The sequence below is a fragment of the Vicugna pacos genome, chromosome 2 (genome assembly GCF_048564905.1).
Source record: "Vicugna pacos chromosome 2, VicPac4, whole genome shotgun sequence".
In the NCBI taxonomy this organism is placed as follows: domain Eukaryota; kingdom Metazoa; phylum Chordata; class Mammalia; order Artiodactyla; family Camelidae; genus Vicugna; species Vicugna pacos.
In genome coordinates, this window is record NC_132988.1 from 26,490,480 (window position 1) to 26,514,874 (window position 24,395).

The 24,395-nt window shown below is 34.4% G+C and overlaps 1 long non-coding RNA gene across 2 annotated transcripts in view; it reads right to left on the minus strand.

Annotated features, from left to right (window-relative positions):
• The window catches only part of LOC140700031 (uncharacterized), a 154,414-nt gene extending 139,787 nt beyond the window's left edge, over nucleotides 1-14,627 (minus strand). The window contains exon 1 of one of the 2 annotated variants that reach the window (XR_012078241.1): nucleotides 14,497-14,627. This is a non-coding gene — a long non-coding RNA (uncharacterized lncRNA). Of the gene's footprint in view, nucleotides 1-7,117; nucleotides 7,187-14,496 lie in introns of those variants that run through there. The other variant, XR_012078239.1, reaches the window with a different exon arrangement.
• Between the last annotated feature and the right edge of the window lie 9,768 nt (nucleotides 14,628-24,395).

Consider the following 24,395-nt stretch of genomic DNA (forward strand, 5'->3'; position numbering starts at 1 on the left):
TCCTTACCAGAGTGGTACATTTGTTATAATTGTTAAAACTACACTGACACATGATTATCACTCAAAGCTCATAGTTTACATTAGGGCTCACTCTTGGTGTTTACATTATCATCCCATGACATAGGGCTACACTTGAAAGCTCCATTATTGTCCCTCCTATGTGAAGGTAAATTGATCTTAGTTGTCAGAAACCGGTACTTATTGGAGTCTTTCTATCAATCTTGTTGAAAATGAAGCATTTTTGCAGGAACACTTTTGTAAAAGCATCAAAGTAAAGCAGTAACTGTCTGTAAATGACCAAAGACATTAAAATGGCCATGTTTAAAGATCTGATGAGAGTTCATTATAATGCAATTAACAAAGAAGTTTTGTTTTTTTCTGTAATGTACATTTTAAAATTATTACTGAGGGTGGGAAGGGATAGACAGGATTTCAAAATTGTAGAATAAATAAACAAGATTATATTGCATAGCACAGGGAAATATACACAAGATCTTACGGTAGCTCACAGAGAAAAAAATGTGACAATGAATATATATATGTTCATGTATACTGAAAAATTGTGCTCTACACTGGAATTTGACACAACGTTGTAAAATGATTATAAATCAATAAATAATGTAAAAAAATAAAATTATTGCTGATAACATTATACCAAGACATAACAGAGTTTTTGGAATTTCATACAAATATACCCCAAGGAATGTTTAGTAGAACTTTGTATTGAGAATACTTCCCATGTGATTTAACATATCAAATAAGCCTAATGAGTTTGATATTTCTCTTTTATAAGGAGAGAGGACACATCTTTTGAGATGTTCCAAGGATCCTGTGGAAAATTCCAAAGTTAGTTCTAGATTGGTAAGACTTCATTTAGCTTTTGATTTTGGGGAATTCTGTCAAAAATATCAAAAGATTTAAAACATTTGATTAAGTAGGTTCATAGATCACTGTGAAACAGTGTTTAGTTATACATTTAACCAAACTGACAATTAAAGAAACTTCAAAGGCAAATGCAGGAAGTCCAATAGTTGCAAAACAAACAAACAAATAAAAGACAAAAACCAAAAACCAAACTTAGCTCTTTTAACAGAGAAGAGTAAGTTTTCTTAAGTGTTCAAAGACCTGATAAAGACAAAACACAGTCTTTGTTTTCTATGCAGATTACTTTAACAGTAAAAACAAAAAACAAACACAAACTTTTCATTAATAATTTCTTAAGAGCAGACCAATAATCTAAGAAACTTTATCGTTTTAACAGAGAGAAAACCGAAATCAAATTCCACACCAGTGTATGTTAAAATTCTCCTTTTTAAAATTCTTTTTACCTTAAATGTATTCCAATCTTAGCATGACTACACATAAAATTCCTTTCTCAATAAACAGTCTTTTTTCACAAACCTTCTGCAAAGTTCAACCAGCTTTTGTCTTTTTTTTTTTTTTCCATTCCAGAACAGCCACTTACTTTAGGACAGAATGATTTTTTACGCCATGTCCTTCATATTTTTTCTTGTTCAAAAAAAAAAATTCTACTTTCCTTATTTTTCATATATATTCATTTTTTCATCCTTATTATTTCTACTAATTTTGTAAAACACACAAAAAACTTTAGCTCTTTTATAAATCAAGTTAGGCAATTTTTCTACCTTCTAGAGGTAGAAAAACATCACATATATACAACATACATCTATAGACATACATAAACCTCTAGGCAGACACAAATTCATAGCTTTCATTCTAAAACTTTAAGCATGCATCAGGTACCCACGCAGATGGCTAAAATTTTTTATTGATATTTGTTATATTATAAAGGCTATGGACTAGAATTTTGGGCAGGGGAACTTCTACAGTAGGCTGTATTTTAAAAAGTCTCTTTCCCCCTTTTTTTCTTCAGTCTCAATAGGCAGTGTTTTAGTTATCTCCTGGGGTGTTTACATCTCAAAGACATGATAAGATTTACAACTTTAAGAAACAGAGAAAGAATGCAAGTTTTCTCCTAGGAGTTTGGGGTATTTATTATCAGAAGTCTAGGATAAGTGCTGGTGAAAATTTCTCATTGTATTAGACATTAGACAGCATGAGGCACCCCATTCATTTCCTTGTCAATGACCACAACATCCTCCCCTCTGCTCTCTTCACTGTCCCAGGGATTCTACCTTTTAGCATCTTAGTCAGGCTTTGTCACAAGTGCTCAAACCTTCATCTATGGCAGTTTGTGCCATCCTAGGTTTGCAAAACAGCCTGCTAAGGTCTCCAAGTTATTGTCCTGCCTTCCCACCTTATATGCAAGCCTCGAAGCTAGCAGAGTAGTGGAAAGCTGCATGTCCTTCTCTAATCTCAGCTTTCCTTCCAATTTTCTAACTTGAGTTTCAGCCTCTAGTTGGACATTAGTGTCCAGCTAAATAGTCCACAATAGAGGCCAGCTCTCCATGAACCATTAATTTCACTTCATTGCCCCTATGCACTATTCTCAGTTCCCCAATCAAGCACATTAAAGCATCCAGCATTTTCAGGGTGTCCCTGTAGTCACATGATGATCTACAAGCATCTAACACATGAGCCACCCCTCCCATGTAGAGCTTGATGACCAACTAGGAATTTTCTCCCAAAGTTGACTCTATCCCAAGTCCCAAGTTTCTTTTAGTCTCCTGGCTTGCTTGCCAACTGTTTGTTTATAACCTCCTTGGGAGTTTCCATGATATAATCAGAAATTAGCCCTCAGACTCAGTGGGCAGGGAGAGTCTGAAGAAGAGGCAGACCATTCCAGATTGCTAGGCTGCCAGTTTAGTGAGCAAGGGAACATACTTATGAGGGTTATCGTGGGTGACTGTAAAATGAGTAGATTTCCACTCCCCACCACCAAATCTTAAAAGTTTATATAGAGTCCTTAACTGGGTTCAGTCAGGTATACCATCCAGACAGTATCCATACTATATTTTCACCTCAAGACAGCTTCTGGGAACAGGCAAGGGAAGTGCAGCACATTCCAAGGACAGGGGAGGGGATGGGGAGCTTCCATTTGCCTGGCTCCAGCTCTAGGGTCAACGGGCAGCAGTTCTGTCCTGATGGCCTCCCTCAATGCTATCTTTGTATCATTTTTGGTGAGTTATCTGTTAAGGTCTTGGCCCATTTTTAAAAAATCTGGTCGGTTTGTTTTCTTATTTTTAAGTTTTCAGAGTACTTTGCAAACATTAGATAATAGTCCTTTATCCAATGTGTCATTTCAAATATTTTCTTCCAGTCTGTGGCTTGTCTTTTTATTTCCTTAGTGTGTAATTTTTTATATGTCATTGGATTTGATTTGCTAATATTTTTTGGAGATTTTTACATCTATATTCATGCGATATTGGTCGGTAGTTTTCTTTTATTGTAATCTCTCTCTGTTTTTGCCATTAGGATAATGTTGGCCTCATAGTTGTGTATTAGTATTCCCTCTCTTTCTGTGTTTTAAAAGAAATTGTATAGAATGGTATAATTTCTTCCTTAAATGTTTGAAAGATTAACTAATGAACCCATCTGGACCTGGTACTTCCTGTTTTGAAAGATTATTACTGGCTCAGTTTTTTAACAGAAATAGGCCTTTTCAACTTATTTCTTCTTGTGTGACTTTTGGCAAATTGTGTCTTTCAAGGAATTGGTCCCTTTTATCTAGGTTAACAAATTTGTGGGGTAGAGTCTTTCATAGTGTTTGTTTGGTTTTTTTTTTAATCTGCTTTAACAACAACTTGAAGAGCACAACTGTTTCCTTAATAAGAATTTTGGCTTTGTCTAAATCTTGTATTTCTGTTAATTTTTGCTTTTTATATTTTAATCTGCATAATTAGCCCATACAATTTTTGGACTGTCTTAAGTTTATGTTGCATTGGTATTCTTAATATGTAGTAATCCTTCTTATTTACAGTAATTATGTCATCTTAAAATTTATATATATAGTCTGTCTATTGTCCTTTTGTATATTCAGTCTCTCAGTACTATAAAGAATATTTATATCTGAGTCCAAAGTTTCCTGTTTTGCACACCCAAAAATATCTGAATATGTCTAAATCTGATGTATCTTGCCCTGATGATACCTACATTTTGGGATGGTGTTTATGATATTCATCAACTCCTTTAAATTTATAATTTGTTGTGACTACTTTCCCATTGCAAACAAATACTACCTTTTATATCTAACTTTTATATTCATAATTTTGTATACTAGTTCCTAAGGAGCCCAACCCCAAATTATAAAAGCCTCAATCCATATTTTGGGGTCTAATTCTAGCTTGTGCAATTGGGCCAATAGTGCTATTTATGTGAATAATTGGAAGAGAAGAAAGTTGGGGATCAGAACTCACAATTTTGATTTGAACACATGCATACTTGGATATTTATTAAGCACTATAAAAGAGATGTCAGGTACTTTTTTAACATAACAATCTGGATATCTATTAAAACACATAGTTCTGAATTGGATCATATTAGGAAATAATCCAGATAGAAGAGAGCCTAGGACCAAGATTTGAAGTTTGTCAACATTTAAAAGTTTGGCTGAGGAAAAGATTCATTTAAAAAGAGAGAAGAGGCTAGTGAAAAAACTCTGTAACCTCTTTGTATTGCTTGAATTCACTTCTGGAGTAAAGGGACCCTTTGTTTGAATCAAACATTTCGATGGGTCTTCTCTATTCAAAGTTAAAATCAAGATCCTATTCAGGAATGTTCAATAGGGTTCTAACTGCTTGCATAATAATATGAAAAGATTTCTTTATTGTGTGCCTGCTAATAGGTAACATCTTTCATATGTGATTGCCTTTAGGAGCTTTTTCCCCTTGATATAGATTTGTACTTCACTGCCTGTGTAAATTGTTATTAGAAGCAATTGTATTCTCTCCAGGAGATTAGGGGCAGATCCATAGGAAAAGGGCTTATCTTGAACCCATATTACTGGGGCACACAGAAGCTGACCAGACTGGTAATGTCAAACCATTCTGGACTTTTCTGCTGTATACCTTACATGGCACTGGAGACTTTAAATAACTCAGGCTTTGTAAAACGCATTATTGTCAGCATTCTCTTTAGTGTTTCCCCCCTTCAGCTTTGAAAGAAATGACCATTTCTCCTATCAAATAAGATACAGTTACAATTCAGAGTTGTGATGCCTTGAGGGAAGAAGCATTTGGTAATGAAGAAGCATATAAACGGGGACTGCAGTTTAGGAGTTTGAGGAAGGAAAGTTTTTCTGAGGAACTGACTTCCAAACTGAGAGTTTAGTTTAACAAAGAAACAGAGATGGGTGGAGACTGTGTGGGCAACATTGCTCCAGAGGCAACGGTACATAGGATATTCCACAGACAAGTGTAATTGTGTGCAAATAAGGAAAGGGGAAGGTGTGAATCTGCATCATAGAAGTGAAAAAGGTACTGCTAATTGCAGCGGCCAAGCTGAGTGGGGCTAGTACCAGAGAATCTCTGAAGGGATATGGCATGCTAACTTTGAGACTTTAAATTTCTTGTTATAATTTATTTTATTTTGTTGTTGGTAATAATGTTTAAATTACCTGTCTCAGCTTGTTTCACTCCTGCAGAAGTTTAGGAGTGTGTGGACCATTTCAAAATGTAGTCAACTCCAGTCAAAACTATTTTATGTCCAGGTCATCATTATCCAATAAAATGTAATCCAGGCTGCTTATGCAATTTTACAATATTAAACATTTTTAAAAGCTTAAAAGAAACAGGTGAAATTAATTTTAATATCTATTTTATTTAACCCAAATATGTAAAATATTATATGTCCCACTTAGTCAGTATAAGAATTATTGAGATATTTTAGGTGTCTCATGTTTAGCAATATTTTACTTTCTTCTTTTTTTATACTAAGTCTTCAAAGTCTAGTGTATATTTTATATTTATAGCACACCTCAATTCTGATGCTAAGTTTTCAATGGCTAATAAAAGAAAATTTAACCCTTTCAAACAAAAAAGTTGTATTCAACAGAAAAATATTCAACATGTATCAAAATTTAAATTTAAATTAATCAAAATGAAATAAAAAAAATTTTTGTTGCACTTACCATATTTCAAATACTCAATAGCCCAAAAGTGGCTGGTAGTGACCATACTGGAGAGCACACATTTAAGCTCATGGTTCCTTTGAAAATACAACTTTCTCAAAACCTTTAGTGTTCTAACTTATTTGAGTTATTCATTTTTAGGTTCTGATAGTTACTCTCAGTTTATTGTTAAATATGCCTTTCTCTTACTTCTCTCCCTTGGCTTAAAGTTGTCTATATTATCAAAGAAATTATGCCCCTGCCTTTTTTGCACTGGGCCATTTTGTCCAAGTGAAAAGTTTCGCAGGATGGTCCCTAAATCCTTTCAGATGCTTTAACAACACTGTGGCAGCCATAACATTCATTTCAGTCTTGCAGCAAGGATGTATTCTAATTAGCCTTTATCAATTAATGGCCCTGTTAGTTTGGTCTTTTGTAAACTGGTGATGAGAAACAGCTGCTTCTTCCAAACCTGTAAGTCTCTGAATTTCTGTTCTTTTTCCTTCTGCTTGCTACCATGCTTATATTTTCTGAGATCATCTCTTTGTAGTTATTTGTCATTTATAGCCAAAACATACTGCTAGCATTTTGTTTTCCAACCTCTTTTCTAGATCTGAAAGTTTATTAAATACAATTTCTGTCACATAATTATAACAGGTGAGAATTCAACTATTTCATAAATGCATAATATAGATTGCCATTCTTTCAGATTACCATAACAGTTTCTCACAACCTGCAGCTAGTTCATAAGCCAGTCCTATATATGTTAATTCAACTGTCTTCTTTTCTACATTATGTAATAGTTTCTACATTACTCAGTGGCAGAATCGGTTAATTTCTGCTACACAATCAACTACACCTGTATCGCAGTGGCTTAAAACAAAGGTTTGTATTGCGCTCATGCTAGCAGTCCGTCATAGGTCTGCTCACGTGCTGTTTTTCATAACCACTTAGAAAGCTAGGCTGAAGCAATAACTGCCATCTCAAATACTGCTTGTTGCCATACCAATTGGAAAGAATACTCTAGAGGATCTCAAACCAGTAATTAAATTCTATGACTAGATAGTGACATAGATCACTTCTACTCACAACTCTGGCCAGAGCAACAGGGACTTGTGTGTAATCCAAACATGTGCCCAGAGGAGAGGCAGAGATACCAGGTGATAAATATTAATGACAATTGTGGAAACTATGGTAATAGAATTCAGGAAAGAGAAGGAAACGATAAGATAGATGTTTGTGACCTCAATTATTAAAGGAAAATGATTAGAAGGATGGGCATGAGTGGAACAGCCTAGACAGGATGAGCTTCAAAAGCACGATGCTCACGTACCTAAGAGGAGAGAAGTTAAGATTTGGAAGGGGCACTGAGTAACAAAGGTAATGCTGACTGCTTCCTCACCGCAGTAACATTCCTGACCTGGTAGAGTGGATGGATCAGTTCTCTCTCCTAAAGAGGGCCTTTAATGTAACATCTTCAGGGCATTTTTAGTATTCAGTTAGGAAAGAACATGGAGATATTTTCATGCTACGAGTTTTATTTACTAATTTATTTGTAATAGAAAGGAAGTTTCAACACACCTAATGGTGGCATTTAGGTTAAGGGCATGAGTGGAATAATGTAAGCTGTGGAAGGAATCACACATAGGGCAATATGTTTTTGTTCAGTGCCTAAGGGGAGAAATATGGATGGAATTAGCTGATCCCAGGGTTCCAAACAATAATGGCAGAAAGAAAGCAAACAAGTTATAAAGTTCACAAAACTCATGAAAAGTTCTTGAGTGTGGTTTCTGACTCCTTTGAGAAGATCAAACTGCAGACTCCCAGTATTAACTTCTTCTGTTACTCTTAGAGTGATAATAACTCAAACTCTCCCTTTTTGTAACCCACTACAGGCTTAATGACCTCATCTGTTTTATTGAACTCATCCATTAGAGAATCATTTTCTATACAGTAGGCATCAAAATTCAATGGAGATTTTATGATAATTCAAGGGTAACCTCCAACAGGAAGCTTCCTCTGACTTTGTCAGGCTGATAGCCAGGACCCTCAATGCTTTCACAGCTATACAGGCCTACCTAATTTGTCCTGCGCTTCTGCTTGTGCTGCTGTTCAGTCTGCTTTCAATACTGCAGCCATTTTATTTTATTTTGTTTATTTTTAAATGACTTTTAAAAACATAATTTAAAGAAGTTTTTTAATAGAGGTGCTGGGAATTGAATCCAGGACCTTGTATCAGCTAAGCATGCACTTTACCTCTGAGCTATATTCACCCTCCAATACTGTACCCATTTCAAAGCAGAAGTCAAAACGCCACATCTCTGCTCAAAACTCCATAGTTGCTCCCATTTTAATTCAAGCCTATGCCAAATGCCTTACAGTTGCCCTCAAGGTTTTACAGGATCTCATCTCCTTCATCTTTTTTTTTCCCCCTGCTTCCCCTTGTTCATTTTGCTTCACTTACCCTTATCTTCTTAATTTTCAGTATATTCACTAGGTGGGATTGTGCCTTAGGGACTTGGCACTGGCTTTTTCTCTGCCCTGGAATACTCTCTCCTGAGATATCTATATAGAAAACTACATAACATTCTTCAAATCTTTGCTATAACCCACCCTATCAGATAAATCTTACCAACATAATTTAAATTACTACCTTTAAAACCTGCACACCCTTACTCTGCCCTATTTTTTCCTATTGTTCATATCATATACAATATAATTATCTTCTTTTATTATGTTAGTGTTTTATTGCCTGTTTTCCTTGCACTAATGTGAGGTCCACAAAGGCAGTTATTTATATATATTTTTTTCTTTTTTTTGTTCACTGATATATCTCAGAAACGTTAAGTGTGGTAGGAAATTAAAAGTTACGTATAGAATGAATTATGTTATTTAATATGTATTTAACTTTTCTGTCTTCCCAACCAGTCTCGGTCTAGGAACCAGAGTTCAGTCTTACCTTACTTTTCAGCTAAGGGACCAAAAATCAGAAGACAAATGATGCCAAGAAGACTTGAAGTGATGTGTAAAGTATGTGACATACTTGCCATATTTCATATTTGCAAAAGAGATGTTTTTGTAAAGTATAATATTTTAAAGTAATGAACTAATGTCTATCTTTCAGTAAAATGGAAACCTAGGACATTTTTATAAATCTAAAAGTGCAATTTATCATTTATTTAAGATAGTGATGTTGCACAAGAGACAACATAATTGAACTGCCCAATTTACCTTCAGTTATCTGTTATCTACAGGTGCAAGACAGGTTGTATTTGTCAAATTACCTCTACAAATTTATAATCCCAGTTTATTTATTTTCACTGTTTTGTATACCTGCTCAAAATAATGTGCAATAGAACTGTTTTCTGAAAATTCTAATACAGATACTTAATCACATATTTTCTGAGTTAACACTGGTCTTGTCTTTTCTTTCTCTCTCCTCCATCTGTCTGTCCCTCCCTCCTCCCTCCCTACTTTCCTTTCCATTCCTTCCTCTCTTTCTCTCTTCCTCTTGATCCACACAAAAATGGCTTATTTTTGACAAAGAAGCAACAAAATTTAATGTAAAAGGATAGTCTTTTAAACAAACAACCTTGGAATACCTGGACTTCCATATGCAAAAAAAATAAATAAATAAATAAAGCTCAGCCTATATCTCAAATTTACATCAACTTTATACAAAATTAATTCAAATAAGATTATAAACCTAAATGTAGAATATAAAATTATAAAAATTTAGCAAAAAACACACCAGAAAATCTTTGTGACATTGGGTTATACAAAGTATTTTTAGATACAACAGGTAAGGGATGCTATATGTAAAATAAAAATTTAGAAACTGTTCTGTGAAAGAACCTTAATTAAAATATTAAAACACATATTAGGAAGAAATATTTGCAAATCACATACCTTATAAAGACTTGTATCTAAAATATATAAAGAACTCTCAAAACTCAGTAATAATAAAACAAAATAACCAAAGAAGATAACTGTCACTCTTGACCAAAAATTTCACCAGAGAAGATACACAGATAGATGGCAAATAGGCATATACAAAGATGCTCAATATCACTAGTTACTAGGGAAGTATGTTACAACCATTCTAAAAATTCTACATCACACTCATTAGAATGAGGATGAAAAACTGAGAGTACCAAGTGCTAAGTGTTAGAAAAGAACTCAGAACTAGAAATCTCATGTATAACTCACCAACATACAAAATGATAAAGCCATTGCAAAAACACTCTGGTGGTCTCTTATAAAGTTAAACATACATTTACTATGCACTTCAGCCATCTCACTCCTAGATATTCACCCAAGGAAAATGAAATCTATGTTCACACAGATACCTGTATATATATAACAGTTTGTTCAAATCACCAACAAGTGAAAAAACCCTGAATGCTTCTCACCTGGGGAATAAACAAATGGTGGTACATCCATAGTGAAATGGTGTTGAGCCATAGAAAGGAACAGGCTACTGACACACAAAAATTATCCATAGATTGCAGGTGTTCTCCAGAAAAGATAAGAAATGACTTTCAAATCTCAACATGGGGTCAAGGATATCATCTAAGAAAATACTGATCTGGAAGTGGAATTGTATAACTTCAATTAATGAATATAAATGGTTATAATCCTCAATACTATATAACTCTTTGGTGAGATAATAATTCTTCCAATCCCTGACTTAAAAGAAAAGATATTACAATTTTCAGAGTTCTCCATAACATAGAATGCTGTTTCCCTTATACTGGACTACATGTGCTTAATGGGAGCTAACTCAACCAGTAAATTTGTGTTGATTTGGAAGCCTATATAGGTCTAAGCTATTTCTCAATTTTAAAACATTAATTAACATTTCACTTTAAATCAGTCCCTTATATATTTGGGTAGTTAAGTGGGTACCTCAAATTTTATTTTGTCTGTAAAGTTAAAGAACAGCACAGCTAAACATGCAAACTAAGCCCCTAGCCAATGTTATACATCACAAGTGGCTTATATCCCCAGTTAGTATCTCCAATTACCACCCAGAATATAATCAACAACCACAATAGTAATAAGTTGCAGCTTTAAAAGCCCCTAAATCTCTTTCCTCTTAGTCATACGCTTACTCACTTGTAACCTCATTAATAGAGCAGAACACATCTAGTACCTACTAGGCATCAGGTTCTGTGTAAGAAAGATTGACATCCAATTTGTATCTTTGTGCACAAAATTTATTTTCTATTTTTAAAATGTGGAAAGTGAGGTTCAGAGCGTTTATCTTAATCAAATCCACATAGCTAGTAGGTGCTGGAACTTAAAATCTACATTTTGTTTTGTTCATATTTCACCTAGACCATCAACCTCCAACTTGAACACTCTCAAGAATATGTGCACAATGACTCAACAGATTGATTTTTGTCAATTTCATGCAACCCAGTGGGGAAGGGCAGCAGAGAAGGGTGGTAGAATCTTCTGGCAATCTAGGTATTGTTACAGGAAAATGGAGTGTGACAGGATGATTGAGTCCCAGGTCTTGGGCAAGTCCAAGGGACAGGCCACCAAGTGAGGGTTCTTGGCTTCTCACAGGAATGAATTCAAGAGTGAGCCATAGTAAAGTGAAAGCAAGTTTATGTAGAGAAATACACATCCCATAGACAGGATGCAATCAGTCTCAGAAGCCAGAGCACCCCAGGGTGCAGGGGTGGTTAGTTTATGCGGGCTGGGTAATTTCCTATGCTAACAAGTGGGAGGATTATTCCAACTAGTTTGGAGAAGGGGCTGGGATTTCCAGGAATTGGCTATAGCTCAATTTTTGACCTTTTATGGTCAGCCTCAGAACTGTCATGGCAACTATGGGTGTGTTATTTAGCATGCTAATATATTACAATGAGCATATAATGAAGTTCAAGGTCTACTAGAAGTCAAATCTTTTGCTACCTTGGGCCTAGTAGGTTCTAACTAGTTTTTGTCATTTCCTCAAAGCTATGTCATTCTCTTAAAGGTTGTGTCCTACCCCATTCCCTCCTGTCTCATTATGAATTTTTAATGAGAAAGTCATTTTAGCACTTTTTTAGCCAAATTATACTGGTAAAATTTAGGCATAGGCCATCTAATCTACAGGAAAAAAATATATATATAAACACACACATCAACTTTCTTTTATGAGAGAACACTTTCACTGTATTTTTAAGCCAACTATTCTTCAATTCATTGGATGAATTTCAACGAAAAGTTTGAGTAATTATGAGTAATTAACACTAAAGCTATCTTTTTTAATTTTAGAGATTATTCTATTTTTTAAATCTTGTTTCACCACATATTGCTGATGTCTGTCTCTTTTTCATAGTGAGAGACTGAACTGGCTGCCAAGACAAAGAAGAGAGATTACAGAAAGAAAAAGAATCTTTATAGTCTTATAAACAGCATTTATAAGCCTGAATTTTAACATTACAATGGAGTAATTACCTATTGGAAATGGAAAGGAGTAATAAAATATGTCAAGTGATAACTCTAAGCTATTATATCTCCTTTCAAGAGTTTATATAGTCTGGTTTAGCTAGTTTAATTTTTATGTAACTATTCATGATTAAATGCTAAGTCAGCCTCTACTTGCAGGCTTCATTTAAAGATCATCTAAGAAGGCTGTTTGGGATTGAGGCATATTGGGACACCTAATATTGCTAGGTCCACTACTTAGTAGAGGTATTTTCATTTACCATGCTTACATTTAGTTCTTTTCTTAATCAACAAAAATGACAGGGAAGATTCCAACAAGAAAATTCTCCACAGAATGTGAATAGATATCATTTGCTCCATGCGGGCATGAAGAAGAAAGTTCCAGCTCAAGGCTTGATTAGCAAGTACTAGGTAATGAGGAAATAATAAAGATATCTGAGCATTGAGATTTTCCCTTTGGGTGAACTGCAGAACTTCAACAGTCAACATGAAGATATGAAGAAGGTCTTCTTGCAAAACTGTTTGTAGTTACCATGGAATTCCATACTCAGTCAAATGTTGCTACTTTTACTTGACTTTGAGAATTCAATCAATAACATAGTTAGAACAGGCCATAGTTTGCACCTTGAGACTTTCACTACTCATTGTAAAATAAAATCCCTATTTTAGGCAAGAAAATCTAAATATAAAAAAATTTTATCTTCCCTTTGGCCTTTCTCCCCTCTCCTGTGCACTGTGTATCTGCATTACGCATGGACCAAACCTCCTCATCTGCAGAAATACCTGCTCAACCAAAAAGAGCAACATTTTCCTAGCACCAACAACTCCTTAAAAGATTAACATTCCTTCTTAATCTTATAAGGGGCCATGATGACCCATAACCCACTGCTTGCTATATTAAATAAACTGTCAATAACGTATCATTTAATGTACAGCCCTCTGCCTCAAAAAAAATTACATAACTGTGCTTTGACTTCTAACAGGTTGAATACTTCTCAGAGCTTTCTGAGATGCTTCTCTCAGGTTATAATCCTCTATTTGGCTGAATAAAAATTTCCATTTCACTCTTAGATCAACTAATTTTTAATTAACATTATCAATTGGTTGTCCTCGTGAAAAATGTTTTTGTAGTCAATTGATTTATCTAAGGATTCTCCTTTTACAATTACTGCTATTATTCCCCAACATACTTCTGGAGATTTGACCTTTGTAAAACATAGATTAGAAGTAACGTCCACAGTGACTTGATGCTACTACCTTTTTCCAAGAGAATCCATTCTCAGACAAATACTGTTTCCATTACGGCTGTGGCAGCTTGAAAGAGGACACCGTCCACTTTATTGAGTTATGGATATTTCGTTTTGTTTTGTTTTAATGTAGTGACTGGCTGTAGCACCAAAAAGAGATAAGTTCCTTCCTCTCAGAAGGTACATCAGGCAAGTGGCAGCTAATCACCAGTCAAAATTTTCACAAACGTTCCTCACCTGTCTTCAGCTAAGACTTTCAAAGCATAAAGAACCAAAATATACTTGCAAACTTCAAATGGTGATTTTGGTTTCCTGAATGAAATTAATGAAAGTTACTTGCTCTATGGGCTGGCATTGTTCATTATCAACCGTGGAAGGTGGCACCAACAGAACTTTGGCCCTTTCTCCAGGTGAGCCATCACTTCTAGGGGCCCCAGGGTATGCAAATAGGGTAGGGGGTTCCTGGAGGAAAAGAACCAGATATATCTCCTTGACATAAGAGAAGCCATTTTAAGGCTGAAGCTATTTTGTGATCTAGGTCTGGCCACAATGCATGCCCTTGAGCAGGTCTCAGTAATAATGTTCTTAAAGAAACAAACAAAAAAAAACAAATTTGTCAAGGGAAGTAACTATAGCAAAGATACTATATCAGTTGTAAAGATTCTCAGCTCTGTTTCAATGGTAAAGATTAGCCTGAAGCACTCCAGCCCTCAACTTCACCGATTTTGCTATTCGAGGAGAGATGCTTTGGGAAAGGACCGCGTTCTCCTTACTTACCTCAAGTAATAAATCCTTTCTTCTCCTGCCCTTTGCCTTAGTTGTGTCTTTTGGCACGACGCCCACCAAGGAGTGAACCCAGTCTGCAGTTAACACCATTGCCAGTCACTGCTTCCACAGGCTCTCTTCAGAGGAAATCCGTCGCGTTCAGGTTCGATAAGCTGTAGACGCTCGGGAGTCTTCAACAATGCGCCTGCGCTGTGCTGCGCGGGGCATTATGGGAGCGCACGGGGCAGGCAGACAATCACCACAGCCGGCAGACAATCACCACAGCCGCCCTGAGCCGCCCAGAGCCGCCCGCGCTCCTGGAGGCCGTGGCAGCCGGAGTGGCGGTGTTGCAGCCGCTCGGGGCTGGGCTCGCCTGGCCTTTGGGATTCGGAACCGCAGGGAAGGAGACAGCGTATTCTGGGCAACTCGCTGTGGCCGGGCGCCCCCTGTTCTGTGTGCACAAGGTGAGGCCATTCCATTGGCCCAGACAACAACAGGTGTGTGCTATTTTAATTCAATTTATTTCTAAGTAAATTGACTATTAGATGAAAACTTTTGCTCAGGGGAGTACATGTTAGAACTTGAATTCAAACCTGTGATAACGCTTGATTCCAGAACCCGGATTGCTTAGTTTTATTCCTCAAATATAATCCAGCTCACCTGCAGAAACTGTTTAACATAAGATTTTTAAAATTTTCTTCAAATGCTCCTTTTATCTTTAGCCATGTTTTCCGAGTGTGTTACGTTTCTGATTTCACAGACGGGGTATTTTAAAGATTGACTCCATACATAATTGTTAACTGGGTGAATGAATCTCTTCCAATCTCACTTTACTGATGAGGCAACTTGTGTCTATAAAAGAAATTCAGATTATATTTCACATTCACACAGTATATTATGGAAACCAAATTTAGAATCTGAATTTCTTGGCTCTATTCCAGTTTACTATATTAATGAACAACAACAAAAAATATACCACAATAAACAAATTAATATAATAAAGCATACTACTTAATTTATTTAAAAATAATGGTTGTTTAAAATAAGTGTGAACAGGCAAGTGGGTGACATCTCTCTACTTTGACTTGGAAACATGTTTCACAGATTATAACACTAGGAGACTCACAGAAAACTGCAGTATTGTGAGGTAACTTGAGCCCAAACGCCAAGTGGGCCAGTGGCTCAGCACACCCAGAACCAGGCTGATATAGATTCAGCATGCTTTTTACAAAGGCACTCCATTTATTAAAATATTAAAATTCTGCTATTTCCCTTGGTAAATAACCAGTTTCCCAAATCCTCTGACTGCTCCTTCTACCAAACAGTTGTCTCCAATCCAAAATCTCTAGACTTTCCTCTCATATAGCAACAGAGGTAAATCCCAGGTAGCAGGATGCCTCCAGGATTCCACTTGCTTGCTGGTCCTCTGCCTGTGACCCAGCGTTGCCTGGACACACTGTTTAGACAGTGCAGTCTTAGAAAATTTACTTTAGTTGTTTAATTTTTTCCCTAGAAAGTTTTGATTAATTACTTATTTACTTTAAATCTGTTAGATTCCAAGATAATTAGATGTTGCTTGACGTTATTAGCCAACCCTTGAGGATCGCTTAATAATATTGTAATACAGTTGTAAAGTATGATGCAGAACATTTTTTAATCAAATATTATGATAGAATATTATGTGTGCAAGCATTGGTGGAAAGTACAATATATTTTTTCAAACCTCAGGCTTTAGAACCAGACAGATGAAGGTTTGAATATTACTTCTCTACCTAGCTAACCTAATGGAGAATGACAGTCCTCTAAAATTTCATTGCTTTATTTGTGAAGTGGGGGGTTATAATCTTAAATGCCCCTTTCCTCACCATTACATCATGTCACTAAATGGATCCTATACCAGAGAATTACTGTGTGACATCTAACATTTTGAATCTGAATAGAATCTTATCATGCATTTTTCCTTTATTTTTAAGATTTTTTTAACATTTAAAATTCTTCTCAATAAACATAATATAGGTATCTCTCTGGGAAAAATTTAGCTAATAACGTTCTTTACTGAACATTTCAGAAGAAACGTCATCATCTTTAAAAAAAAAAACAAAACTCAGAGCCCTTAGAATATGAGCTTGATGTATTTAAAAAACAAAATATTTCATTCTGTTTTAAATCAAATCTATTGTGCTAAATAAAAATGGGGAGAAAATTATGCATGTTAGATTAAATGTGTATAATCTACTGCTTCCCTTTTTGTGGATGCTTTTTGTGGATGGTCATTCTGAGTAATGTTAGGATAAAACTACTGATATTGTGTATAACATTGAAAATAATAAGTACATCAAGTTTTACATTATTTTATAATGTCACCTATTGCTATGAATACCAATAACAAAATGTACTGTGATTATATTCTGGATTTTTCAGTCTATTTTGGGGAAAAAATCTGATGTTCATGAAATATGTCTTTTTATTTTAAATTATATTACGTTAACATATATCATAGAAAACGATATGAAGTTTTGTTACTAAGATGTTTCTGTGTAAATGTTATGTGGTTGAAAATATCTGTAGTATCCCAACAAAAGCATGATAAACAATTCGCGTTTTTAGGGTATGAGCTGATAAAATTGCTTACACACTAGAAAAAATATTAAAATTGTGAAAGAAAATGTCTTTAATTAAATAATTAAAAATCACAAGAAGAAAAAAAGCAGAAAAAGCAGAGATGGCAACATGAACTGTACAAATGAGAAAAGATTAAATGTTTAGAGAACATTAAAATAAAATAAACAAATAATAGAAAACTGAAAAAGGGATTTTTAAAATCATTTTTAGATAGACCTAAGAGAAGTGAAGTTCAATATAATTTTAAAATACATACTTGGTTTGGATCAAATAAAACAAAAATTGGAATTTTCTTTAAGATTCAATATTTCTGAACTTAAGACAAAATATCAAATGTTTTGAAGCACATTATTAAGAGAAACAATACATGACTCACGGTAAATTAGTGAACAGTAATTAAAGATTCTGATGACTGTTTTTTTAACAATTCATACAAATAAATAAAGAATAGTCTTCCTTCATATTTTCCTTATATTTTTAACATGTTCTTTGTTCATATTAAATTATGTTCTTGTTCTAAAGAAATGCATGTGTATAGTTTTGCACATGTATGTTTGACATGCATACCAAAATTAGATATTTTACTTTGATTTTTATTTAAAATAAATTATTTGGACAAATACATTTACCTGTTAAAGACTACTTAAATACTAACTGGAGTGAAATATGTCTGTTATCTCATGTATATTTTTTAGTATTTTGAAGACTGGGCTGCTAATATGACATTTAGGAAATGCATATATTTTTAAAAAGAATATTCATATTAAGGAACATCACCTAAACTCCAATGACATGCAAATGTTTCACTTATTTCCTTCTAATTAGTCTATGTGGGAGTTTTGTGTATTTGTTTTTTGACACAGGGTTGTGATCATCCTACATGTATAGTTACATATCTTGTTTCCTCTAACAAACATTTCTCTTTACATCAGTAATGATTTATTTATTAATTTATATTTCTTCCAAATGTCATTGTAAAAGTCTGCATATAAATACTGGTATGTTAGAATTCTTTTATGGTTAATTTTAAACAAAACTCAAACTTGTTTAAAGAAAATCATTAGCTTATGACCTTCATACGTAGGTACAAGCAATATTTTCACTATCCTTTGAAGTCTCAGCCACATTCACAGGTTCTCCCATTGTTTCACCAACTTTCCACAGATGATTTGTGACTAAAATGGATGCTTGAGTACCTAATATAAAAATTAACTCCAACTACATTTTGTACTTAAATTTAAAACTAGAAAACATTTAGAGGAAAAATGAGACAAACTTAGGAATCTAGGGGTAGGAAAAGATTTCTTAGACTTGATAACTTGATATCAAAAGCATGATTCTTAAAAGGAATAATTGTGATAACTTGTGCCTCATCAAAATTAAAACCATCTGCTCTGTGGAAGACCCTGTTAAAAGTATAAAAAGACAAGCTACACATTGGGAAAAATATTTGCAAACCAGTTAACAGACAAAGGACTAGTCTCAATTCAAAGGTTAAAAAAAAGAATGAAAGAAAGGAAAAAAAAATAAGAAAAGGGAAGAAGAAAGTGAGGAAGAAACCAAATGGAAAATGGGCAAAAGATGTTTCACTGAAAAGAATACAGATGGCAAATAACCACATGAAAAGATGTTTGAGATCATTTGCTAACAGGGAAATTTAAACTAAAATCATGAGATAGCACTATATACCTTTCAGAAAGGCTAAAATAATAACAATACTAATGCTAGTAATGATTGAGAGAAACTTGATTATTCATGCATTGCTGGTGGAAATGTAAAATGATTCAGCCACTCCAAAAACCAGTTTGGCAGTTCTTATAAAAAAAGTGTAACTACTGTACAAACTAGCATTTGTACTTTGGGGCATTAATATCAGAGAAATGAAAATTTATTTTCACCCAGAAACCTTTATATGAATGTTTATAGTAGCTTCAGCAATAAAAAATGAATGGACTACTGATACACTCAACAATTTGGATGAACCTTCAGAGAATTAAGACAAGTGGAAAAGCTAATCTCAAAAGGTTACCAAGCTTATGATTCAATTCACATAACATTCTTAGGTTGACAAAACTATAGAAATGGAGAATATAGTTAATGGTTGCCAGGGGTCAGGGATGGTATCAGAGAACTATGATAGGAGGGAAGTTGGTGTGATTATAAAAGGACAGCATCAAGAAGCCTTTAATGTAACCAGTCAATAAATTTAATTCTGTCGATGTCAATTTCTTGGTTGTGATATGATTTGGTCTTTTTGTAAGATAATGCCATTGGGGGAAATTACATAAAAGGTGCATAATGTTATGAACTGAATGTCCGTGCCCTCTCCCTTTAATTCTTATGTTGAAACTCTAACCCCCAATTTGATGGTGTTAGTAGGTGAGGGTTTTGGGAGGTAATTAGGATTAGATGAGGTCATGAGGGTGGACCCTTCATGAGTGGGATTAGTGCCTTTATAGGAGTCACAAGAGAGTTTGCTTCCTTTCTATGCTCTCTTCCATGTGAGTATAAAACCAGAAGTCATCAGTCTGCAACCTGGCAGAATTCTCACCAGAACTCAACTGTGCTGGTACCCTAAGCTTGGACTTCAGCTTCCAGAACTGTGAGAAATATATTTCTGTTGTTTATAAGCACCTAGTATATGATACTTTGTTATCACTAAGACACAAGGGATCTCTATCATTTCTTGTAACTTGTGGGAGTCTACAATTATCTTATTTAAAGTTTAATTAAAAATTGATGCCTCTGTATCAGACCTCATATCCTTAAACTATAATAACATTCAGTATTTTCTAGTGGAAAAGAAAAAAGATTTTTCGTTCTCCTGAGGCTCTAACAATTATTTTTCAGACTTACTTTGGCTCTAGATGACTTCTTGGTTGATTTGTGGACCAATTAATTGTTCAAGAAGAATAGAATATGCTGATTAGTTTAAGCCAATCATGGTCTACTCCTTGAGAGGGAGTTAGGCCTATTCCTTATAAACCATAATGATAAAAAAGGAGAGATGTTTTTAGGAGAATTAATTTTGAAAGTAAACACAAATAGCAAGTGACTACTGCCACCCTAAGGCATTTACCTAATATCCTATGTCTAAACCTTTTGACGTGTTGTAATATCGCCCTATTATAAACTATACATACTGTGTTCTTATTTTCTACTCTCAGAAACTTTTGGGTAAGATTACTGGGATTGATAATACTGTGCAAAATATTCCACATTAAATGAATTTTGTTTGATTCTTTGATTCATCAAATATAATTTTCATGCAGATACCAAAAAGAGCAATATTGTGACAGGATAATTACACGTTTCTAAGAGAACTAGTTGTACTGACGGAGTAAGTGATTGATATAAAAACTGAGTCCATGTCTAGGATATTTAGAGGTCAGTTAGACTAAAGGAGGCAAGTTTTGCAAAGAGTATCTGGGCCAAGGTCAAGAGGTAAGTTAGAATCCGGAGAGATGGAAAGTTGTGCAGCCTGGACTTAGATTTGGGAGTTGTAGAATGGGAGATAGGGCTGAAGGACGGGGAGAAGGGGAAATGAAGTTGGATAAGTAATTGAACAGCAACATAAAAGTAAATGAAGTGTCTTGAAAACATATTAATCAGTTTGACTTTAAGTAAGGGTAAGGTGATGCTATTACAGTGGTTTTAAACAGAGGTGTGACATGATCAAAACTGCTTTGTGGCTGAATGAGGAGAAGGTATCAAGGGGAATAAGACCAGAGGCTGAAGGACAAAATAGAAGGTAATTGTGGAAATTTGGGTAGCTATGTTGTTAAACTAAGCTAAAGTGGCAGCTGTGGGCAGTGGAAAAGAGTAGAAATTGGAGAGACTCTAGAAGGCAGAATGAATTGTGCTTAGAGGAAGCCTAGGGAAAGGGAATAAAAAGGATAATTCTTAAAAATTAAAAATCCTTTCCAAAACAGTGTTGTCTTTTCATTATCATTTGGGAATTTTATTTTTAAAAGCGTTTAAAATCACATCTTATTGTTGGCTTAATTTGCATTTCCATATTCTGACACCGATAGAACATCAGAGAACAGAGATAGAAAATTTTCCAATATTTCTGTCAACTGTTTTCTTATAACATGAAACCCATTTCCTGTTTGTCAGTGAATGTCTGAGAGGGGAAAGGATTATAGAATCGTGTATTTTTAAAGATAATTTCTCTTAAATTACCTATGACTATTTTCTCAATAATATTATTTGTCTTCTAAATTTATAATTTCCTTTTAATCTATTTTCCTTAGATTATCAAATCTATCTTTTATTTTAGGTATGTTTGATCATATCTTACTGAAAAAACTCCTACAAGTTTAAATTTGTATTAACTCATTCACACAATCAGAAAATATTTACTGAGCACCCATTGTGTGCCTACAACTATGCTAGGCCTTTAGAAAGACTTTCTTTACTCCTAACTGAGAACTCTTATGCTTAAAGTACCCCATCAGTCCTCTATCAGAGCAATATTAATAATCCTTTAATCTTGACATTTAGTGTATTTAGTTAATCACTTTATTTTCTGACCAAGTAAATGAAAAAGTAGAATAGCTTTTATTTACTCAATAACTGTAGTTATTGTACTAGAACTGTAGTTCATATATGAAATCAGGTGTACTTATTTCAATATTTAAAATTGTTTCCCATTTTGAGGACCAAAACTTCAATGTAATGATTGCCATTAGTGACATCAAATTTTGATTTACCTTCCAGTGAAACAGAAAATAACTTTCAGTGAGATTTATGTCTCTGAGAATTTTTTTTTGCCTTCATAAATGTTTAAAAAACTAATTATTGGTAATTGTTCTGTCGAAAAATGTTAAACTCAAACTTCTGGGGATGTTGCTTTATTTGGTAGCATTTATGTTCTTTGGTTGCAGTATTAACAACAACCAAAAAAAAAAAAAAAGACTCAAATTCAGCTAAGTTAAATAAGCAGAGGATTTATATAGAAGAGAAGTAGCTAAAGCCAAACTTTCCAGTCTGAGGAAAGACATACCAAGGCAACACAGACTGACAGCAGGAGTTCAGGGCATTCTCAGCAAGATGCAGCCTTAAAATAATGTAATTTAATAAATTACGGCCTCAGCCTTTTCATTATATATTAATATTCACAAGGGTGAGTATTATCTGAGTGTTGGGGGCTTGAGATATTTTGATTTGAGTCAGTGTACATCACTACTGTCTCTTTCTGTTGCCATAGAGATTGGGATCTGTTCCTAGGGAAAGAAGGGGTAATAGGCAAGCAAAAACAATAGAAATCATCATACATGCCTTACCTGTCCAAGTAAGACATGTACTAAGTAGGCAAGTACTAACTGAGTCCTTTTTTCTAAATATACAATCCCTAAAATATTCCTGTGTTAGAAACATTCAACTGAAAATGATCTTACTCCATTTACAGTTAGAGAAAACCAAAAGTGATTTTGGCCTACTGCTTCCAAAAATGATACCTGTGTTCTCTGGGTCATTTCTATTCTCCTGCTGTAGCCTCTCAATATTCTGTGATTTATGGAATAAACCAACGTATTATATTCAATACTGTACAAAAGCAAGAGAAAGAAAGGAAATAAATGTAGTAGAGTAAGCAGTGTGCAAATGATCATGAGAAATGAATTTGTCCCTGATTTATTCCTAATTTCTATTTCATACATTTTTATCTTTGGCCAGAGTATTCTCAGGTTATATTTATTTTTTATATTGTGGGTTTAACTAAGTTATCCATTCCTTGATATTTGAGCCTCCAAGGACCCTATTATCCTACCTTATTGTCTTTTTAAATTATTAGTCTATTTTAATTATTAGTAGGTATGTACATGGAAACATCCCAGACTGTTCCCTGGATTCCACTCATATTTCTGTAGCAATATCTCCCTCCTCTTCTTGATTATGAGGTTAGTCGTTCTAGCAAAACATGTAACCCTGTTCCATCGCCAGGAGCATCAAGAAGATAGGCTTGTAGAAATATTGTTTTGTTGGATTAAAAAAAAATGGGAACGGGTACACCACAGGCTATCATTTTACAGCACAGAAAACAAGATTTTGATGTGTAATATTAGATTTAAGAGTGGAAGTACCAAAACCTTCTGTTCTTCTATCCTTTATTTTCTGGATTCATCAGTTCATAGATATAGCATCATGGCTAAAGAAAGGAGAGCAACAAATATTTGTCATGGGTTTAGATTATAAGTAGCATCGTTGTACAGAAAAGACAACTTCATGGGGTGTTGTCTTTCTTCTGGAGCTAGAGATGAATCTACATTAAATTTTTAATAAAGCCGGTTGTGTCTGTCATTGGGACAGCGAAACTGATACTTATCGATGCATTGTTTCTTTTACTTCAAGAAAATGTCTTAATTGAAGAATTATATGTTAATTTATGAGTCATTTAGTTATCCAAGGTTGATGGTCCCTGACCAAGCATAATTAGTCTTAAAAGCAAATCCACATTTCAAATAAATTTCTGTCTGTTAAAGAAAAATCTTTACCACAGCCCTGTGGGTGAAGCCACTATGCAGCTGGCTATTCACGTAAGGTATGGAGCTATATTGAGGAATAGGATTTAATTATTTTTACTAATATTTGTACATTCGTGTGTCTGTGGCTATGTCACCTAAAAAGAGGAAAACTATTTTTTAAAGTTCCTCCCTACCACCATGCATATTTTAATTGTGAGCTCATTATGCAAATTCTGGGATACCTGGGAAAGAAGATAGCTGATGTTTTAAAAGTCTGTTATCTTGTATACTTGAGTATTAAGGTATTTTTCTATAGTAGGGGTAAATCTACTATAAATGTTCTGGGTCATTCCTGGAATTCCAAGTACAGGCTTTTTGTAAAAAATTTCTTGGGACCAATTATTTATTTAAATTATTTGACTTTAATTTAATAATTACATACATTCATTATAACACTCAAACCATCTGGGAGCAGCTCATAGCATTTTCACAAATCAGACACATCTGTGTAAACAGCACTGGGTTCAAGAAATAAAATATTACACATACTTCAGAAGGTCTCCTATATGCTTTTTAAAAATTTCTTGTTTTTTGTTGAACTGTAGTCAATTTACAGTGTTCGCAATACAGCAGAGAAATTCAGTTATAAATATCCATACATATATATTTTGTCAGATTCATTTTCATAACAGCTTATTATAAGAAATTGAATATGGTTCTCTGTGCTATACAGTAGGTCCTTGTTGTTTATCTGTTTTATATATAGTAATGTGTATCTGTTAATCCCAAACTCCTAATTATGTTTTTTTTTTCTAGCTTCTA